Raw genomic sequence first — 22,253 nt, forward strand, 5'->3', positions numbered from 1 at the left:
GAAGGAATTCCTCCTGCTGACTCTTTGAACTGGGACATCAGTTTTTTCCTGCCTTCAGATTTGAACTGAAACATCGGCTCTTCCTGGGTCTCCAGCTTGCTGGCCGCAGATCTTGGAGCTTGTCAGCCTCCATGATCATGTGAGCCAATTCATTATAATAAATCTATTTATATATAGATATAGGTATAGATGACGTCCATATATATATATAGATACCTCCTAGTGGTTTCTCTGTTTCTCCAGAGAAGCCCGACAGGCCACTATCAAGCACTGGGAGATGGGAGCCAGTGGATAAATGCCCCAGCCTCCCATCCTTCAGAGGAGTATTCCACATGATTTCTCTGCCCACCGCAGGCACCAGCCCCATCATGCCCCTTCACAGGAGTCTCTCCCTTCCCCTTTGTTCCCTCTGTGCTCTTCCTCTGTGTCCCGGGCTCACCCACAGCTGAGTCTCAGGCTTGCTTTCAGCAGGAGCCAACCTGGAGACCTCCGAGATGCCTCCCATTCCCCGACAAACACATCCACTCAGCCCCCAGTCTGGTGGGTTCTACCCCTAGTCTCTGACATGGTCTGTGTTAGAGTCCTGTGGCTCCTGTAATCAATTACTACAAACTTGGTGGCTTAAAACAACAGAAATGTATTCTCTCACAGTTCTGGAGGCCGGAAGTTAGAAATCAGTGGGCTGAAATCAAGGTGTGGATGGGGCTGCCCTCCCCAAAGAGGCTCTGGGGAAGAATCTGTCCTGTGCCTCTTCCACGTGCTGGTGGCGGCCGGCATTCCTTGGCTTGTGGCCGCGTCTCTTCTATCTTTGCTGCCATGGTCAGACTGCCTTCTCTTCTGTGGGTGTCAAATGTCCCCTGCCTCCTCCTACAAGGATACGTGTGGTTGCATTTTTAGGGCCCACCCAGATAATCCAGGATAATCTCCCCATCTCAAAAACCTTAATTTAATCATGTCTGTAAAGTCCTTTTTTACCATATGAGGTCACATTCACAGGTCCCAGGGATTAGACTCTGATATTTTTGGGGGGCCATTACGTAGCCACCACAAGTCTCACCATCATCCCTCCCATGAGTGGTCCCTGAGTGGCCTCCTGTCTGGCCCCATCAAATCCGTTCTCCAGACTATAACCAGAGACGTCTTTCTGGAGGGCAAACCTGCTCAGGTATTTCCACACGCACAGCTCTTGGATGGCTTTCTGCCGCCTGCAGGACACCCTGCCTAACCAAGCCCCCCACCCCCACTACTTTGCACCACAGCTCCAGGCTCAGATCTTTCTTGGGGGCCAGAAAGGCTCCGTCCGTAGGCCCCTGTGCAAAAGGACACAGCTCCAGCTTACTCCTGTCAGGTGAGAATGCAGACGCCAGATTTTTAAGAGAACCCAAAAGTCCAGGTTTGCTTTGGTTTGGTTTTGAATGTGAAACTTCTCAGTATTTAAATGTTGGCAGCTAATTTAAAAAGAAAATAGAAGATATCTCAGGCCACACAAAGCAGTCTGTGAGCTGCCCGTTTGCAGCCTCTGCCCAGCAGCTAGATCACATCCCTCCTTTCTGGCCCCAGGCCTTTGCCTGTTCTCACCTCTTGGCTGGGAAGCTCCCCTGACCATCCGCCCCCGCCCCAGTACGCTCCTTGTCTGACTAACCCCTGCTCTCCTTTGTTCTCGGTTCACGCTTCTGGTGGACTGACTCCTGTCCCAGCTCGAATTCCCCTGCAGGGATGGTGCCCGCCCACGGCTCTGTCTCCCTCTGGATTGTGAGCACCTCAAAGATGCCGGCGAGTCCCCGGTGTCTACGGAGAACCTGGCGTGCAGGGAGTGCTCAACAGATACTTGTAGGATTATGAATATGTCCTCACCCTTAAGAAAACATCGAACCTTTTATTTTCAGAGCCAGCCACACAGTCACCAAATTTGGAAATATAAATATGGGTTAAAGTTGTTCCAAAATGAGTCCTTAAATTTAGATTTAAAGATTGTTTGGCCTACTCCAGCGAAGGACCAACAGGAAAAAATCAGATGCTGCCTGCATTTTATGGGCAGACTCACTATTCACTGATTTGCACATGGTTTGCTGGGAACACTCAGCAGATCATCCTGCCTTCTGTGGTTGGGATGCCTGCATCCATGGCCCACGCCTGCACGCCCCTTTATCCAAGGTTATCAATACTGTTGTGATATCCATGAGTATGAATGACACCAGCTTGTCTGCCTTGTGTGTACCAACTCAACCTTACTTGGCGTCGCAGCATCCCAGACCACCCACCCGGAAGGAGGTGGGCCTCGCCACATTAGGTAAAGCAAGCTGCTGGGAGTTTATGCTCTTGTATTAATTATTATCGCAAAGGACAGCACAAAGTTTAGAATGCTTCCCACACACCAAGAAGTCCGTTAAAAGAGTTAATTTTACAATAACCAATACAAGATAATGAAGCCAAAGTTCAGGAATTAAAGTGGAAAATCAATTAGATGGAAGCGGACCACTGTATAGGTGGGTTTGGGGGGTGGGAGGAGCATATATTTGCCCTAAACAACCTGCAACGGTTGTTCCTGCAACAGAGTTGAGCAGCTGTGCACTTTCCAAACTGTCTGCCATCAACCCACATTACCTTTAGAATCAAGCAAAGGAGGAAATCTTTAAGTGTGCGGAGAATCTGTTAATCACTCAGTAGAGGCTCCCCCAGAGCCCGATGTCGCTGGACTCTGGGGGCAACAGGAGGTGGGCCAGACTTTGCCCTTGGGGACTTGTCACATGGGATGCTAGAGCACCAATGGGTGGCACTCCACCTGGAGGAGGCTGGCTGGATGGCTGGTTGGCCAGCAGCCTGCAGGGTGAGGCCCATGGGGTGAGGGGGTCTGAGAGGGTCTCATGTATGGGAGGAAAGCCTTATGGGGCTTTCAGTTGCTATTTTTTCTGTGTGTATGAGGAAGATTAGCCCTGAGCTAACATCTAATGCCAATCCTCCTCTCTTTGCTGAGGAAGATTGGCCCTGTGCTAACATCATGCCCATCTTCCTCTACTTTATGTGGGACACCGCCACAGCATGGCTTGACAAGCAGTGCGTCTGTGCATGCCGGGGGATGCGAACCCAGGAACCCCGGGCTACTGAAGCGGAGCGCGCGCACTTAACAGCTACGCCACCGGCCAGCACCTCAGTAGCTCTTTTAATACTGCTTTCATTTCACTAGGGGTGTGTGTGTGTGTGTGTGTGTGTGTGTGTGTGTGTGTGTGTGTTTTCACCTCTTCATTGTCTTGTAACCCATGTTACTGAAGCAAATGACTTGCTAAAGGAACAAAGTCTGGCACTGAGGTGAGGCATTCTTTAAATGCAGGGAGACACAGGTTTTTGCCCGAGCACTGATGCGCCTTGTGAGAAACCCTGACCATGTGGTCCCGAGAAGCTTCTCCCAGGTGCACTGGCTGTGTGAGGGCTGGGGCTTTGAGAGACCATTTCAGTGCCCAGCTTGGTGCCCGGCATCCATAAGTGATGCTGACTGCATCTTGAAGGATTACAGATGAAATCCAAGCATCTTCTCTAACCCTGAAGAGGGCGGGGCCTAATGGCAGTTGTGAGCATCCTGGAGACAGAGTAGAGCCATGCCTCTCGGCCTTCCCCAGGGGGACGGGACTAAGCAGATTTGGGGCTGCTGGACTCCCCTAAGTCATATTAAGACGTCGTTAGGGGCCTCTGGAAAGCGCACCCCGTAGTCAGGACTTGTCTGAGAAGAAGAAGATGGTTTCACCTCATGGAGCTGAGGTGGTGCCCCGGGGTTCCCGAGTTAGAAGTTTCCAGCCCTGGGTCCCCTGGCTCTCCTTCCTGCCTGGCGCAAGCCTGACCACTCCCCAGAGGGAAGAAGGACTTTGTTTTTTAAAAACAGAGGGCACACCATATACAGTGGAGAGGGATGGTACAGCCTGCAACTGTCATTTTACCACCAATTGAGAAGGGGCGGTGTGTTCTGGCGGTGAGGAATTCATCGTCGGATCCAGCACCACTTGGGCGGCAGGTGGGAGTGTGGCTGGATCTGCCATTTCCAGGGCTCTAAACCCGTAAGCTGTGAAGCAGGAAGTCTCACATCGCTACGAGATGCAACTGCTAGACTCTACGAATAGAAGGCGATTAATTCACGATGATGCTCAGTCCCCTAAGCTGGGCCTCCTTCCCTCACTCAAGCCCTGACTGTGTGACCTCAGAATCTCCTCTCAGTCTGTGCTGGTTCAGACCTTGGCTGGATCTTGCCTGGATGGTAGAAGAGCCTCCGCCATTGCCTTACACAACACCTGCAAAGTGTTGTGAAAAGCACCCCTAATGTTGTCCAACTGGGTGGTGGAGGGGAGCTGGCAAAAGCCTCCTTGATAAATTCAAACCTGACCCTCTTTACACTCTGCCCTAAATCCCTCCATCCTCTTCACCCTACTGCAAACCCTCCAGGCTCATTCCCTGAGTCGGAGGCTGAATGAATCCTTACAGCTCCTGAACATACCGCGCACATTCCCACATTGCTCTGCACCGGCCGCTCCCCATCTAGAAACCCTTCCCCACCACTTCAGTCTCACAAATCCTGTTCACCCTGCAAAACTCAGTGCCAGTGCCACCTCCCCTGTGACGGCTCCCTCTCCAGGCTGCTGCTTTGAGACTTAGCAGCGGGTTCTCTGCATTTCTGCAGATACGCATCACCTCTGCCTATCTCCTGTAAGCTTCTTAAAGGCAGGAGACGGTGTCTTTTCCATCTCTGTATCATTGGTTATTCGCACTGACCCTAGCAAAGGGCAGGTACTCAAATCATGTTTGAGGGACTGAACTCGGTGTCTGGGGAGTACTGCATGAGGGCTCTGCTGCAGCCTGGATCTTCAGTAAAATTCTCAAGGTCAGACACGTGCAGGTTTATACAGAGGTGTCTTGTTTTGGCTGTGAGGTTCCTGGCAGGCCAGTACCCACATCACCTCCCCCTCTACTCCCTATGTCCAGTGGCCCCTGCACACAGGGCTGGAGCTGAGAAGAGGGTAAATGTGTCAAAGAAGCCAAGCACACTTCTGCATCCTCCTCAGGGTCCTCCAGACCTGCATGGGCTCCTGCTGAGCCAGAACACTCGCTGGGGCAGCCACACATTGACCTTTCTACCCTTCCCCTGGGCTGAAGGCTCGTCACAGTGTGAACAGTAACACTGCAGTGAGAAGCACCCCGGTAACATCCGCGGTGGAGGGTGGGCCTTCAGGACCTGACTGGTGCCTCCCTGCCCCGCAACCATCTCTCCTCTCACTCACCCACTCTCTAGCCTTCCCGGCCCCTCACATCCCTGCAGTGGGCCATGCATTTCCACACTTTTGTGCATGCTGGGCTCCCTTCCTGCAAGGCCTTCTCTACCTGGAAAACTCTGCTTGTCACCCAGCAGCCCTCAAAAGCATCCCTCCCTCTGTGACCTCAGTCTCCACTCCCCTCCTCTGTGCAGGCTCCAGAGCACCTGCCATTCCGTGTGGTAAGGATTTGCTTCTTCTCTGGTTCTCTCCTCCTTCCACACATGGGGTCTGAGGACAGGGATGGTCTCTGTGTGCTGGGGTTTCCCTCGGGGCTGGGGCAGTGTTTTGCGTGCAGCAAGTGTTCAACTTGTGCTTGTGGGCACAAAATCAGATGTTTGGAATGGTGAAAAGAGCATTCTAGAAAACAGACACCCCAGTCTATGCCCTTCTCAGGAAAAGCAGGTGTAAAATTCTTTCCTTTTTCTAAAGAAATGTTTGCAAATCTTTTGCCAAAATCTCTGCAAGTGAGCATGTACGGTTACTGCAAATGCAATGGATGAGCAAAAAGGTTAACTTTTTGAGATATTAATTAACCACAAAGACTGATCATGGGGATATGGAATCAGGCTCCTCAGCAAACACCTAGACTTCATGGGGCTGAGCCCCATCCCTCTCTGTTTATGGGAAAGCTACACCTTTGATACCACCCCCCATTCAACCCATGAGCAATTGCTGCCTTTTCCTATTCTCATTTCACTATAAGACTTAATTTTAACCAAGTAGTAGGAGAGAAAGCCACTGGAACTACTTTCCAAAGTGTCCTGTGCAGGAGGAAAAGGAGGCAACGTGTTGCTTAAGGGCACGGCTGCTCTGTGACTGGGGTCACAGCCTGACCATGCCAAAACAGTATTTAAATGTTTTTGCTTTTTTAAAGACACGCAATACATCTAAAATCTCGATTCAATTAAGTGGGAGTCTCTATTATAAAAGAATGTCTCAATGAAAATTACCTGCTGGGCCCTGCTTCTTCCTGAGCAGACGGGGCCTGGGGGAGGCTGGGGGAAGGAGCTGCTCCAACCCCGTCCTCCGGGACCCGGGTTTCGGGGCCTCCCTCCCTCTGTGCAGGTGCACAACAGGCTCCACCAGCTCCAGGAAGCAGCCGTGTTTCCCACTCAACACCCCCTTTTAGCAGATGAAGGACACGGCTCCACGGAGAGGAGACACACGTTTCAGGCCGTTTTTCATCCACTGACAAGAAGTAAATTAGGAAATCGTGTAAGTACAATACGGGAGCCATCCCTTCCTATTGATCACATGTAATTTACATCTTACAAAGATGTGAATTCTTGCATTCTCACTCCACAAGGAAAATCTCAATGATTTATTCATTTCAAATGAAAAATAGAAGGTAGATGAGAAGAATGACTTCACAGACGCGTCGTTCTCAGGGCACTGGTGCGAGGCTCTCTTGCGCACCGCCCGAAGGGCTCCGTGTGCAAGTCCCTCTAATTAACAAGGTGAATCAGGCGGCAGCTCTCTAATTAGTGAGCATGACAAGCCAGCGGAAACGGGTGGGCAGACTGGTACACAGAGCTGGCCAACAAAGACACAGCACATTCCAAGCGAAAGATGCAGATTTCTTCTAAATAACTATTAAAAGTAAGACGGTCGTGGGAAAAGAACGCCTGATTTTAATTCTCACGTCTCGTGTGTATTCTTCATTTGTTCACAGGGATCACTTGCTCCTTGGGAAGACCGAGTTTGCCTCAGCTCTTTGTACAACCTTTCCAGGCAAAGCATTGCTTAAAACACAGGCATTTTTCCTTGTAATAAGAATCAACATCTTCGTTTGGGGTTAATGATCAATTCCTGTGTGTTTTAGCCTGGTAAGCAGTACCTGACACTTATCTTCATTCCTAATTCTTCCCAAAATCAGAGGTGTCTGATGGGAAACCCTCTTTGGAGACTGTCTCAGAGCTGCCCAGTCCCACAGGACACAGTGCAAGGAGCCCCCAAAGGGCAGAAACAACTGGAAACTCCACTCTCCAAAGAGGGGCAGAGCCCAGGCAGGACCACACCAGGTTAGCAGCCCGGCCTCCAGGTGAGCCTAGGCTGCCGCTGGACAGGGCCCGGCCCGCTGGCCGTTTGCCCTGGTTTTACGTGTCTTTGCTTATCTGCCGTGGACTGCTGGCCAGTCTTTCTGAGGGTGCCCAGCAGCTGGCTTGAGGGCAGCTGCCAGATGAGCTCCCTGCTGCATCAGCCGGGCTTTGTGGGTGCGGCCGGCAGTCACCCACAGCACGACTGTGTGTCAGTGGGCGCACCACGTTCACGTTCCCCTCCTAATCGACGGCTCCCGAGGACACGGCCTCACCCTGCAGCCTGGTAAGCTTGACCTTCCTGAGGACTGTGGCGCCCTCTGCGTCCTTTCCACTCCAGCAGCTTTCAGAGCCGCGCGAAAAGCATTTTCTTTTAGCATCAGGGACCAGTTGTTAGATGCTAAAAACAGTCTTGCGAATGGAGAACATCCTGACTCAGATGCAGATACAACACACATCTATCACACACCAGCTCTGTGCCAAACGCCGTCCTCGGCGTCTCGTCTGGGGCAGGCACTCGTGTTACTACTATTTTATAGTCGGAGAAATGGGGTATCAGGAAGGTGAGAAAGTGTCCCTGGGTCCCTCAGCTAGAAAATGCCACTGGGAGCAGACGGTGAACTCTGGGTTTATACCCCAACCTGCACGTCCCCTCTCCTCTCCTTCCTAGGACTCACCTGGAGGCCGGGCTGCTAACCTGGTGTGGCTGAGTTCCCCAGCTCTCCACTGACAGGCCAAAAGATGTCACTTCATCAAACTCGCTGCTCTTCTCAGCGAGGGCCGGGCACAACAGCAAACTCTAAGACCAGTGAGCAACTCAACAGATCTTTGCAATGGACAGTTGTCCTGTCTCTCCCTGGAGAGAAATAAGAACGACAGCTTTAGAAAGGTGGGGAGCCTTGTCAGGGCAGCCCTCCCCCCGCACCATTACTCTCCCTGAAAGGCTGAACCACGTGAAAGATTATTTCAAGGCAAATATACGTGAAAAAGATCTGCAGAGCAGTCACGGAGGAGGAGGCCAGCCAAAAGAAGAAGCTGAAGGGACGTTGCCACCTGGGAGGCCACACGTGGCCGGCTCCACTGTGGCCTGGGGCTCCCCGCCTGCTGCGCCAGGGCAGCTCCCGGGGTAAACTTTCTATGGGTTTTTCTCTCCACACGCCCTCTCTTCCCTCTTCATTCACCATCAGGTTTATCTACAGTCTCTCACATTAGGTACAAAGTCAACCTTTGAGAGTTTCCAGCACACACTGGCCCGCAAGGACGGTGGGGGCTGAGGGGACAGTGAGGTCAAGTGTGTCACTCCTGCCTTTCTCCCCGCCCTCCCGTCCTTCCCCCCTGCTCTGCCCACCACCTGCGCCCACCCTTCCGTGAAGCTTACCCTGATCCCCTCATCCCAGACCCCACTAGAGTGACGTCTCCGTCCTCTGAGTCCCGGAGGGCTCTGATGGCACTTTCTTGAGACATTTATCACGCTCTGCACATGCTGCACTGTCGTCCGTGCAGCAGAACAAAACTGTGCTTTCAGCCAAGTCAGACCTGCGCTCAACTTCTGCCTCTGCTAATTTCTGCCCACGGCACCTTATTTACAGCCTTAAGTTTCTGTTTCCTTAGCTGGAAAAAGTAGAAATAACCCTCCTACCTTGAAGAGTTGTTCAGAGGATTAAATGAGATGAAGCTGTGAACGGACTTCATGCGGTATCTGGCATATAGTGGGGGCTAAGGAATAATTTAACAACAATTCTTTTCATTTGGGGGACTGCCTGGTATAATGAAAAGACAATGGATTTGAACTTTGTTTTTGTCCAGTACCAACCTCAGGCAGATCAGTCATGAACTAGCTATGTGACATTGTTCAGGATACTAGAACCCTCTGAGCCTCAGTCTCCTCATCCGTAATATGGGGTTAGCCATACCTGACTCACAGGTGTGGTCTCAGGAAGTAGTGTGTGTCAGAGCCCTCAGCACAGCGGTCATCCAACAAATGTTAATCAGAAGCAAGGACTTTGCTCCTTGATCTGCGTGTGCGAGAACCTGACAAAGAATTTGAACAAGAGAGCTGCTCTCGGTAAACGAATATTTGTAGAAAGAATAAGAAGACGAAAGGTGTGAGAGATACACGTTCCTTTCTCAATATTTATTCTTTGTGGCTTTGGACAAGCCACTTACCCTTCCAGGGTCTCAGCATTTTCAATCCACAAAATGGGAGAAAATCTGTCAACCTCATTGGGTTGCTTCCAGAATTAATACTTATAAAAAATGTAAGTCTAGAAAAAAAGTGTGTCAAACTATGAAACAAGGACTATTTCAGAAATTTAGTTAATTATTTCAAGTGGAGGGAATATTATAGATAAAAGCATACATTACATTTATTGTAATCCCATGTTTTCACTTGGTCAAAGTTTGATGGTCACTTTTTTGCTTAATACCGAACGTTTCTGCCTTTAACCTGTGGAGGTGAGCCGTCAGATAATTCATGACAGCTGTTTTTACATTAAACATGGAAAATTTTAAATTTAATTTAAAAATTTACAACATATTTTTTGTGCAACTGGTTTAAAATGTTTGAACTTCCTTACTGGAAAGCTAGTATGTGGTTAAAAATTCCAAAGTAAATTTTTAGGATTTTACAAAGCATTGAAATAAACAGACTAAGTTTACTTATGTTTGGGGCAAAATGCTAACCACTCATTTAAGTAAATTATAACTTGTCTTTAGGAACATCTTTTGGTGCTAATGCCTTCTGTATACGTATCCTGAAAGGCTTATTTTATCTGAAAAGAACTTTAAAAAAAAGATGATACTTACTCAGCCCTGCAGAACACCTGTCCCTGCTGGTAGAAATTCCCCATGGCCAGAGAACGTCAGGGAAGAGGGCTAAGTGGTGGATCGTAATGAACAGCTTTAATTCAGAGTTCCCTGGTGAAAAGTCTGGCACAGGATGTATTAGTTTCCTAGGGCTGCCGTAAAAAATGTCCAGAAACTGCACAGCTTAAACAACAGAAATGTATTGTTTCCCAGTTCAGAGACTAAAAGTTCGAAATCTAAGGTGTCAGTAGGATTGGTTGCTTGGGAGGGCTGTGAGCCTGTTCCAGGCCTCTCTCCTGGATTCTGGTAACCTAGGCGTTCCTTGGCCTTTACATGGTCTTCTCTCTATTTTTTTTTTTTTTTTTTTTTGTGAGGAGATCAGCCCTGAGCTAACATCAGCCAATCCTCCTCTTTTTTTGCTGAGGAAGACGGCCCTGGGCTAACATCCGTGCCCATCTTCCTCCACTTTATATGGGACGCCGCCACAGCATGGCTTACCAAGCAGTGCGTCGGTGCGCGCCCGGGATCCGAACCAGTGAACCCCGGGCCGCCGCAGCGGAGCGCGCGCACTTAACCACTTGCGCCACCGGGCCGGCCCCGGTCTTCTCTCTATATCGTCACATCATCTTCCCTCTGTATCCAAATTTGCCTTTTTTATAAAGACACCAGTCAAATTGGATTAGGGTCCTACCTACCAACCTCATCTTAACTTGATCACCTGCAAAGAGCCTATTTCCAAATAGGGCCACATTCACAGGTACTGGGGGTTAGGACTTCAACATCTTTTTGGGACACAATTGGACCCATAACGTAGGAAAAACTGTTCAAGTCACAGGTGTAGAAGTCAACTTTCCAAGGCGGCAGCTGGGCAGAGAGCTGAAGCCGGTGGTTGGCCGGCTCTTGCCAGGCCCCCCAGGAGGCAGCCTGCAGAACCACAGCAGTGCAGGGCCTGTCCATCAGCCCTGCAGGCTTGGAAGCTGGGTGTTGCCGGCATGTGGAGAGTGCCTCCAGCTCTCAGGGGCTGGGTTCCATGAGGCAAGCCCTCATGACTGCTGTAGAAACTCAGCAGGCCCATTTATCGAGAGAGACCACTCACAGGGAGGACGAGGCTTAGGACACTACTTGCACGTTCTCCTCCTCCAGGTGGGCATGCAGATTTGGGGAGAGTGTGGGTTATGTGTTTCAGGGCAGCACGGCTTGGTCTCCATCTCCACGGCAGGGTGGCCCTCCTAGTAAGGTTTGGTGCTGCCAGCCTTCCCTGGGAAGTACCTGGAAGGGCCTCTCATCATCTCTCTCCCTGCCGACCTTGAGTGGACTAGTCGTGCTTCTAAGAGACACACCTTTTTGGAGATATGCCCAGGAACCTTCCTGTTGATAAGCTGACTCTGAAGAACTTGGCTTTGATCCAATTCCTGTTGATTTCATCACTTAGCTCTGAGGTTGTTCTCTCCTCCTTTATTTCCAGGTTTGGGGTGCCTCACTCTGGTCCCCAACTACACACCCACGGTCTTCATAAGAACATGTTTGCTTTAATTTATTCTCTCTTTAAAAATAAATAAATCCTGACCTTCTGACTGAAGTACTGTATTCAGTGCCCCTCCTGGACCAAGTCTGCCCTTCTTCTCTCACAAATAGCGGCCAACCAGACAAGCTCACCAAGATCCATGCAGCAGGCTCTGAGTAGAGCTGGCAGGGGGCCTGAGTGGCCAAGAGGAGCAGGTCTTTAGTGTGGTGTGCATTGAGGTTGGGGGGACACGGATCAGGCTAGGAAGCAAGGAAGAGGCGTAAAATTCTTTTTTGGGCCAGGACATGTGTAGTTCCTAAAAAAAGGTCTGCAGCTAGATCATTCCTCTGTGCTACATGAAAGGTTCAAATACATCACTGATGTCAATTCTACCTCAATAAAGCTGGAAAAAAATAAAGAGAAACTTGAGATATTAAAAACAAAACAAAACAAAAACAAAATAGACCACTGATTTTTCCAAATGACAAGACAACTGGATGCACAATAAAAAATAAGCCTTATTCTAAGATCAGTAACATACATCTCTATTAAAAGATAAGTACTTGGGGGTAAGTAAGTATTAATGGTGGGGATCAGGCTCCAATTTAGAAAACCACTTTAAAATCAGAACTCAAAATGAGGAGTGGAGATCATGGAAATAAATAACTAAATAATTTTTTACCAAATATGAAGTGATCCCTTTAATCTACATTCCATTTCATCCTATCTGAAAAGTGAACATCTCGATCTTTACTGTCTTACTGAATACAGTTAACACCTTATTCCCAGTTTTAAGTTCAGACTAATTTCTCATTTATGCCTCTGACACCTCCCTACAGCCTACTTCACTTGTCTAACACATTTGCCCGATATTAGGAGGACTCAGTGCAGAAGAGAGATTTCTTATCCTTATCGTTTAAGGACATTAATAGGTTTTCATGAGGCTTGATATGGGGATAGAATCTTTGGCAAAAAAGGGTGAAAAGTCATTAAAACAGAATTATCACTCATTTTTAAAATAGGAATAAAAACCTTAAAGAAGATCCCCCAGATATTGGTACATTTAAAGATTTTTTTTTTTAAAGTGTGTCTGTGATGTTTGTGCGTAACAGCAGAAATTGCACAGCAGATAAGGATTCCCTTCATCCTGCCCCATAGAAATAGCAAAGTCTATGATCAAAACAAAGGATGCAGAGCTAAGGAGAAGCCACGGCAATCAGAACTAAGAACCTGTATGATCGCACCTGTGCAGAGACCAACAAAGGACTCTGAGATAACAAACAGAAAGGCATGGAGGTTAAGAACTTGGGGCTCTTGAGTCACGTAGCCCTGGGTTTGAATCCCAGCTTCCCTCCCTCACCCACATTACTGCTCCCTCATTACTCTCAATTTCAGTTCTCTCATTTGCCAAAACACTAATTACAGTGTTGTTGAAATAATTCAATGAAGCAATGCCTCCAGAGTGCTTAGTACAGTGCCTGGCACACAGTAAAATGTTCCCAAAATCTTAGCCCAGCCAGCAGCTCTACCCATCAGCAGAGCCAAGCTGGTGACCCTGTCTGCCCAGGGAGCTTATTGGGCAGTTCTGCCTGATTCAAGGCCCCAACCAATGAGCTGCAGTGGCTGTGGAGCCTGTTCTGCAGCCCCATCCAGGCAGGGAAGCAGATTCAAAGCCCTCTGTACTATGGAATGTAGTTCCCCGTCCAGCCTGGCCAGGTGGCCTCGCTGGAGCACTTAGGGGGTTGTGTGACCCATCCCACAGTCCCATTGATAGCGGCATCCAAGCAGAGAGTCCCGCCAGCAGCTCTGTCCACCTGCAGAGCCAAGCCAGTGGCCTTGTCTGGCCAGGGAAATTGGTGGTCAGTTCTGCCTGATTCGGGTCCCTAGCCAATGAGCTGTGCCAACCTTGGAGCCTGTTCTGACACCCCACCCAGGCAGAGAAGCAAGTTCATGGCCCCACCTAGTGCTGAGTATAGCCCTCAGTCCCACCTGACCAGAAAGCATAACCAGAGGATCCAGGAGGCTGTGTGGCCTATCCTACAGCCCAGCTTGCAGTGGCACCAAAGGGGAGAGCCCAGCCAGCAGCTCCACCCATCTGCAGAGCGAGCCGGTGGTCCTGTCTGGCCAGAGAGCTTGGTGGACAGTTCTGTCTGATTCAAGTCCCCAGTCAATGAGCCATACCAGCCATGGAGCCTGTTCTATGGACACACCTGAGCAGGAAAGCAAATTTACAGCCCTACCCAACTGCTGAATGTAGCATTCAGTCCTGCCCAACTAGGAAGCCTGACTAGAGAATCCAGGCAACTGCAGAGCCTATCCTACAGCCATGCTTGGGCACAGAACCAAGCCTGCAGTCCTATCCAACTGCTCCCAGCCAGCCGCATCCCCTGCCTCAGAGCTCAGGCAGTGTCCTTGACCAAATAGAGACCCTGAAGGCAAGCCCCACCTTGCCCAAGACACTACCAGTTGACGCATTCAGAACCCAAAGCTGAGCTGACTGGTGAAGGACTGTCTCTGCCAAAGTGAACCTGTAATGTCTGGAAGAGGAGGAATCAAAGATCATGAAGAATCAGGTAAACCATGACACCAAGAAAGGAAGCTAATAAAGCTCCAATAACTGACCCTAAAGAAATGGAAATCTATGAACTTTCTGACAAAGAATTCAGAATCATCTTCTCAATGAAGTTTAGTAAACTACAAGAACACACAAACACTAAATGAAAACAATGCACGAACAAACTGAAAAGTTCAACAAAGAAAGAGAACCACCAAAGAAACCCAAACAAATCCTAAAGCTGAAGACTACAACGACTGAACTGAAAAATTCAGGAGAGGGCTTCATCATCAGACTTGACCAAGCAGGAGAAAGAATCAGTGACCTAGAAGATAGGTAATTTAAATTATCCAGTCAGAGGAGCAAAAAGAAAAAAGAATGAAAGAAAGTGAAGAAATCCACAGGGCTTATGGGATACCATTAAGAGAAACAATATACACATCATGGGAGTCACAGAAGGAGAAGATAAAGAGAAAGAGAAAAAGATAGAAAGTATATTTAAAGCAATAGTGGCTGAAAACTTCCCAAATTTGGGGAAAGAAATGGATATCCAGATTCAGGAGGCCCAAATAACCCCAAATAGGTTGAACTGAAAAGGGCTATGCTGAGACATATTATAATTAAATTGTCAATAGTCAAAGACAAAGAGAATATTGAACACAGCAGGGGAAAAGTGACTCATCACATATAACAGAACTTCCGTAAGATTATGAGCAAATTTCTCAACAGAAACTTTGCAAGCCAGGAGAGAGTGGAATGATATACTCAAAATATTGAAATAAAATACTGTCAACCAAGATACTATACCCAACAAAGCTGTTCTTTATAAATGAGAGATAAAGATTTTTCCAAGCAAACGAAAGCTGAGGGAGTTCATCACCACTACACCTGCCTTACAAGAAATGCTAAAGGATATTGTTCAAGTGGAAATAAAAAGATGCTAATTAACACCATAAAAACATATGAACATATATGTAAAACTCGCTTCTAATGGCAAATATACAGTCAAAGTCAAATTCTCTAATATTGTATGGCAGTGCATAATTCACTTACAACTCTAGTTTAAAAGTTAAAAAATAAATATACTAAAAGTAATCATAACTACAATAATTTGTTATTGGATACACAATATAAAAAATATGTAAACTGTTATATCAATAACCTAAAATGTGAGGAGGGGAAAATAAAAGCATAAACTTTATGTATGCTATTGAAGTCTAGTTGTTATCAGCTTGACACAGGATGTTACAAATATATTTTATGTAAGCCTCATGGTAACCACAAAGAAAGAACGTGTAGTTTTGTAGATTATGATAAAGTAGTCAAAGCATACCACTACAAAAAGTCAGCAAATCACAAAAGAAGACAGCAAGATAAGAAGCAAGGAACAAAGGATTGACAAAACAGTCAGAAAACAATTAACAAAATGGCAGTAGTAAGTCCTGACCTATCAATAATTACTTTAAACAAAAATGGGTTAAATTTTCCCATTAAATGTCTCCCAAGACAGAGAATGGCTGAATCCATAAAAAAAAAAAAGATCTAATAATATGCTGCCCATAAGAGACACACTTTAGCTTTAAAGATACACTCAGACTGAGAGTGAAGGGATGAAAAAAGGTATTTCAAGCAATGAAAACCAAAAAAAAAGTGGGGGTAGTTATATCAGACAAAGAGACTTTAAGTTATAAAGGGTCAAAAGAGACAAAGAAGGTCATTATATAATGACAAAGGGGTCAATCCATCAAGAAGATGTAACAAATGTACCCAACATCAGAGCACCTAAATATATAAAGCAAACACTAACAGAAGTAAAAGGAGAAATAAACAGCAATACAATAATAGTAGGGGACTTTAATATCCCATTCTCAACTATGGGTAGATCATCCAGACAGGTAATGAATAAAGAAACAGCCAATTTGTACAACATTGTAGACAAAATGGACCTAAGAGAATCTATGATTTAAGATTGAAATCTTACTAAGTATCTTTTCTGACCACAATGGTATGAAACTAGAAATCAATAAGTGGAGGAAAGCTGGAAAACTCACAAATACATGGAAATTAAACAACACACTCTTGAACAACCAGTGGATCAAAGAAGAAATCAAAAGGAAAATTAAAAGAATATCTTGAGACAAATGAAAGTGGAAACACAACACGCAACAACTTATGGACACTGCAAAGGCAGTTCTAAGAGGAAAGTTTATAGTGAAACAAGAAAATTAAAAGATCTCAAATAAACAACCTTACTTTCCACCTCAATGAACTAGAAAAATAACAAACTAAGCCCAAAGTTAGCAGAAGGAAGGAAATAATAAAGATTAGAACAGAAATAAAGAACAGGAAAACAATAGAAAAGATTGACAAAACTGAGTTAGTTCTTTGAAAAGATAAACAAAATTGACAAACCTTTAGCTTAGGTAGATTAACCAAGAAAAAAAGAGAGAGGACCTAAATAAATAAAACTATAAACGAAAGAGGAGATATTACAACTGATACCACAGAAATACAAAGGTTCATAAGAGACTACAAGGAACAACTATACACCAAAAAATTGGGCAACCTAGAAGAAATGGAAAAATTCTAGAGATACAAAACTACCAAGACTGAATCATGAAGAAATAGAAAATCTGAATAGAACAATAATGAGTAAGGAAATTGAATCAGTAATCAAAACCTCCCAGTACAGAAAATCCCAAGACCAGATAATTTCACTGGTGAATTTTACCAAACACTTAAAGAAGGATTAACACTAATCATTCTCAAATTCTTCCAAAATATTGAAGAGAAGGGAACACTCCCAAACTCATTTTATGAGGCCAGGGTTACACTGATACCAAAGCCAGATAAGGACACTACAAGAAAAGAAAACTATAGGCCAGTATCCTTGATGAATATAGATGCAAAAATTCTCAACAAAATACTGGCAAACTGGAAAAACTAGAATTCAACAGCACATGATCAAGTGAGATTCATCCCTGGGATGCAAGGATGGTTCAACATACACAAATCAATAAATGGGACAAACCACATTAATAGAATGAAAGATAAAAATCATATAATCATCTCATAGATGCAGAAAAAGCATTTGACAAAATTCAACATCCATTCATGATAAAAACTCTCAACTAATTGGGTATAAAAGAAACATACCTCAACATAATAAAGGCCGTATATGACAATACTTCATGGTGAAAGGTAGAAAGCTTTTCCTCTAAGATCAGGAATAAGACAAGGGTGCCCGCTCTCACCACTGCTATTCAACATAGCACTGGAACTCTTAGCCAGAGCAATCAGGCAAGAAAAGAAATAAAAGCCATCTGAATCAGAAAGGAAGAAGTAAAATTGTCTCTGTTTGCAGGTGACATGATTTTATATATAGAAAACCCTAAAGACGTCACCAAACTACTGTTAGTTCTAAACAACAAATTCAGCAAAATTGCCTAATACAAAATCAACATACAAAAATCAGTAGTATTTCTATACATTAATAGCATTATTTGAAAAAGAAATAAAGAAAACAATCCCATTCACGATAGTATCAAAAACAGTAAAATACTCAGGAACAAATTTAACCAAAGAGGTGAAAGATCTGTACACTGAAAACTATAAGACATTGATGAAAGAAACTGAAGAATACACAAATAAAAAGATCTCCTGTGTTCATGGATTGGAAGAATTAATATTATTAAAATGTCCATATTATCCACGGCTATCATCAAAAAGTCAGGAAATAACAAGTGTGGGCAAGAGTGTGGAGAAAAGGGAACACTTGTGCACTGTGGGCGGGAATGTAAATTGGTGCAGCTACTATGGAAAACAGTATGCAGGGTCCTCAAAAAATTAAAAATAGAACTACCATATGATCCAGGAATTCCACTTCTGGGTATATATCCAAGGGAATTTAAATCACTGTCTCAAAGAGATATCTGCACTCCCATGTTCACTGCACCATTATTCACAATAGACAAGAAATGAAAACAATGTAAGTGTGCATCAATAGATGAATGGATAAAGAAGACGTGGTATATATATATATATAAGGAAGTATTATTAAACCATAAAGAAGAAGGAAACTGTGCCATTTGCAACAACTTGGATGAAACTTGAGGCATTATGCTAAGTGAAAAAAGCCAGAGAAATGCAAATACTGTATGGTATCACTTATATGTGGCATCTAAAAAAGCCAAACTCAGAGAAACCAAGAGTAGAATGGTAGTTACCAGGGGCTAGGGGGTGAGGAAAATGGGGAGATGTTAGTCAAAGTGTACAAATTCCAGTTATAAGATTAACAAGTTCTGGGGATCTAATATACAGCATGGTGATTATAGCTAATAATACTTTATTATATACTTGAAAGTTTCTAAGAGAGTAGAACTTAAATGTCTCACCACAAAAAAGAAATGGTAATTATGCGATGGAATGGAGGTGTTAGCTAATGGTATGGTAGCAATCATTTTGCAATATATAAATGTATCAAATCAATACATTGTAGACCTTAAACATGCATAGCTATATGTCAATTATATTTCAATAAAGCTGGAAAAAAATGTCCTTACTACCCAAAGCCATCTATAGATTTAATGCAATCCCTATCAAGATTCCAATGACATTTTTTACAGAAATAGAGAAAACAATCCTAAAATTTGTTTGGAACCAAAACGACCTCAAATAGCCAAAGCCATCCTGAAAAAGAAGAACAAAGCTGGAGGCTTTCCTGATTTCAAACTATATTACAAAGCTATAGTAATCAAAACAGTATGGTACCGGCATAAAAACAGACATATAGACCAATGGAACAGAATTGAGAGCCCAGAAATAAACCCAGGCATATACGATCAACTAATATTTGACATGGGAGCCAAGAATACTCAATGGGCAAAAGACAGTCTCTTCAATAAATGGTGCTGGGGAAATTGGATAATCACATGCAAAAAAATGAAACTAGACACTCACGAAAATTAAGTTAAAATAGATTAAACACTTAAATGTAAGATCTGATGCCACAAAATTCCTAGAAGAAAACATAAGGAAACAGCTCCTTGACATGGAGCAATGATTTTTTTGGATATGACACCAAAAGCAAAGGCAACAAAAGCAAAAATAAACAAGTAGAACTACATCAAACTAAAAAGCTTCTGCACAGCAAAAGAAACCATCAACAAAACGAAAAGGCAACCCACAGAATGGGAGAAAATATTTGCAAACCACATATCTGATAAAGAGTTAATATCCAAAACATAAAAGGAACTCATACAACTCAATAGCAAAAAACCAAATATTTCCATTAAAAAATGGGCAATAGGGGCCAGCCCCGTGGCATGGTTAAGTGCATGCGCTCTGCTGCTGGTGGCCCGGGTTCACAACCCGGTTGCACACGGACACACTGCTTGTCAGGCCATGCTGTGGCGATGTCACATATAAAGTGGAGGAAGATGGGCACAGATGTTAGCCCAGGGCCAGTCTTCCTCAGCAAAAAGAGGAGGATTGGCATGGATGTTAGCTCAGGGCTGATCTTCCTCACAAAAAAAATAAAATAAAAAAATGGGCAATGGATCTGAATAGACATTTTTCCAAAGAAGATATTCAAATGGCCAACAGGTACATGAAAAAATGTTCAACATCTCTAATCATTAGGGAAATGCAAATCAAAATCACAATGAGATATCACCTCACACCAAATGGCTATTATCAAAAAGACAAGAAATAACAAGTGCTAGCGAGGGTGTGAAGAAAAGGGAACCCTTTGCACTGTTGGTGGGAATGTGAATTGGTGCAGCCACTATGGAAAACAATATGGAGGTTCCTCAAAAAATTAAAAATAGAACTACCGTAAGATCCAGCAATCTCACTTCTGGGTATATATCCAAAAGAATTGAAGTCACTACCTCAAAGAGATATCTGCAGCCTATATTTATTGCAGCATTATTCACAATAGCCAAGACATGGAAACAACCTAAGTGTCCAATGATGGATGAATGGATAAAGAAAATGTGGCATACACACACACACACACACACACACACACACACACACACAAAATGGAATATTATTCAGCCATAAAAAAGAAGGAAATCCTGCCATTTGTGACAACATTAATGAATCTTGAGGGCATTATGCTAAGCAAAGTAAGACAAAGACAAATATTGTGTGATTTCACTTTTATGTAAAATCTAAAAAAATCAAACTCATAGAAACAGAGAACAGATTGGTGGTTGCCAGAGGCAGGGGGTGGGAGGTGAGGGAAATGGGTGAAGGTGTCAGAGGGTACAAACTTCCCAGTATATGATAAATAAGTTCTGGGGATGTGATGTACAGCATGGTGACTACAGTTAACAATACTATATTGTATATTTGAAAGTTGTTAAGAGAGTAGATCTTTTTTTTTTTTTCCTTGTGAGGAAGATTAGCCCTGAGCTAACATCCATGCTAATCCTCCTCTTTTTGCTGAGGAAGACCGGCTCTGAGATAACATCTATTGCCAATCCTCCTCCTTTTTTTTTTTTTTTCCCTTTTTCTCCCCAAAGCCCCAGTAGATAGTTGTATGTCATAGTTGCACATCCTTCTAGTTGCTGGATGTGGGACGCGGCCTCAGCGTGGCCGGAGAAGCGGCGTGTCGGTGTGCGCCCAGGATCCGAACCTGGGCCGCCAGTAGCGGAGCGCGCACACTTAACTGCTAAGCCACAGGCCAGCCCAAGAGAGTAGATCTTAAGAGTTCTCATCACAAGAAAAGAAAATGTAACTATGTGAGTTGGTGGATGTTAACTAAACTTATTAAGGCGATCATTTTGCAATATATATGTGTATCAAATCATGTTGTACAATTTAAACTTATACAATGCTGTGTAACAGTTATATCTCAATAGAACTAGAAAAAGTGTTCAAAATTCTTTAGCCATCATCAACTGCATCATGAAAGATATGTTTCATTGGTCTTTAATGGTCAAAGTCAACTACAGGGGCTGAATTTCAAGGACACTGGCCTTGGCGTTATACTACGGCTGTGGGACCCAAGACTCAGGCCAGCAGGTCCTTGTCTCCATGGGAATGTTTTAAATCTTTACTGTCTTTACTGCTTCTTTGACTTTTCACATATTCCTTCTTCCTATTATATAAATATTATATGCCTACTCACATTTCCATTTGCATGTCTCATAGTCAAGTCAAAATTAACACGTCTGAAGCCAAGCTCCTGAAATTCTCCTCCTAATTTGTCCTGCCCACAACCTTCCCCATCGCGGTTAAAGGCAGCTGTATTCTTTCCGGTGCTCAAGTGAAAAAGCTTAGAATCACTCCTGGCTCTTCTTTATCTCGGACCCCATGTCTAGGCCCTCAATACGTTTTGTCAGCTCAGCCATCACAATATATCCGGAATCCAACCACTTCTCTCTCTACCTCTACCGCTGCCACCCTGCTGCAGGCTGCCATCTTCTCTCTTGGGATTACACTAGTGGCCCCTGATCAGCCTCCTTGCTTCCACCCAGACTCCTTATGGTCTAGTCTCAACACAGTCTGACTGGACCTCTGATCAACTAAGTCAGATTATAACCCTTCCATTGGTCAAAACTCTCCAGTGGCTCATCACCTTACCCAGAGGAAAATCTGTTTATGTCGGAGTCTTAAGGTTTATTTGTTTGCTTCTTAGGTGGTGGTTGTTAGTTCCCTGCTGTGTTTTTGTGGGAGATGACAGTGGCCTGCGCTAAATGGTAGCGGTGGGGATGGAGAGGGGTAGATAGACACGAGAGACAAAACAGGGAAAGGGGGAAAAAGTCCACAGTCAAATCTAACAAAAATTTTCCATTATAATAGCTTCTCCCACTTCTTAGCTTAGAAAGTCCTCCCTTCTCCAGAGAGCTGATGAATATTCAGTTGAGATTTACATGTGCTTCTTTTTTATAGGGGGAACACTTTTGTCTGCTGCTACCATCTCCTAAGATGCAAAGATCGCATGAACCCTTTGCTTCGGTTGAGTCAAAAAGGCTTTAGAGAGTAGGGGTAGAGCAGGAACGGGGAGTGTCATTTCCCCTTTTGATGCCAGCCCACCTTTGTGTGCTAGA

The sequence above is a fragment of the Diceros bicornis genome, chromosome 34, assembly GCF_020826845.1.
Source record: "Diceros bicornis minor isolate mBicDic1 chromosome 34, mDicBic1.mat.cur, whole genome shotgun sequence".
In the NCBI taxonomy this organism is placed as follows: Eukaryota; Metazoa; Chordata; class Mammalia; order Perissodactyla; family Rhinocerotidae; genus Diceros; species Diceros bicornis.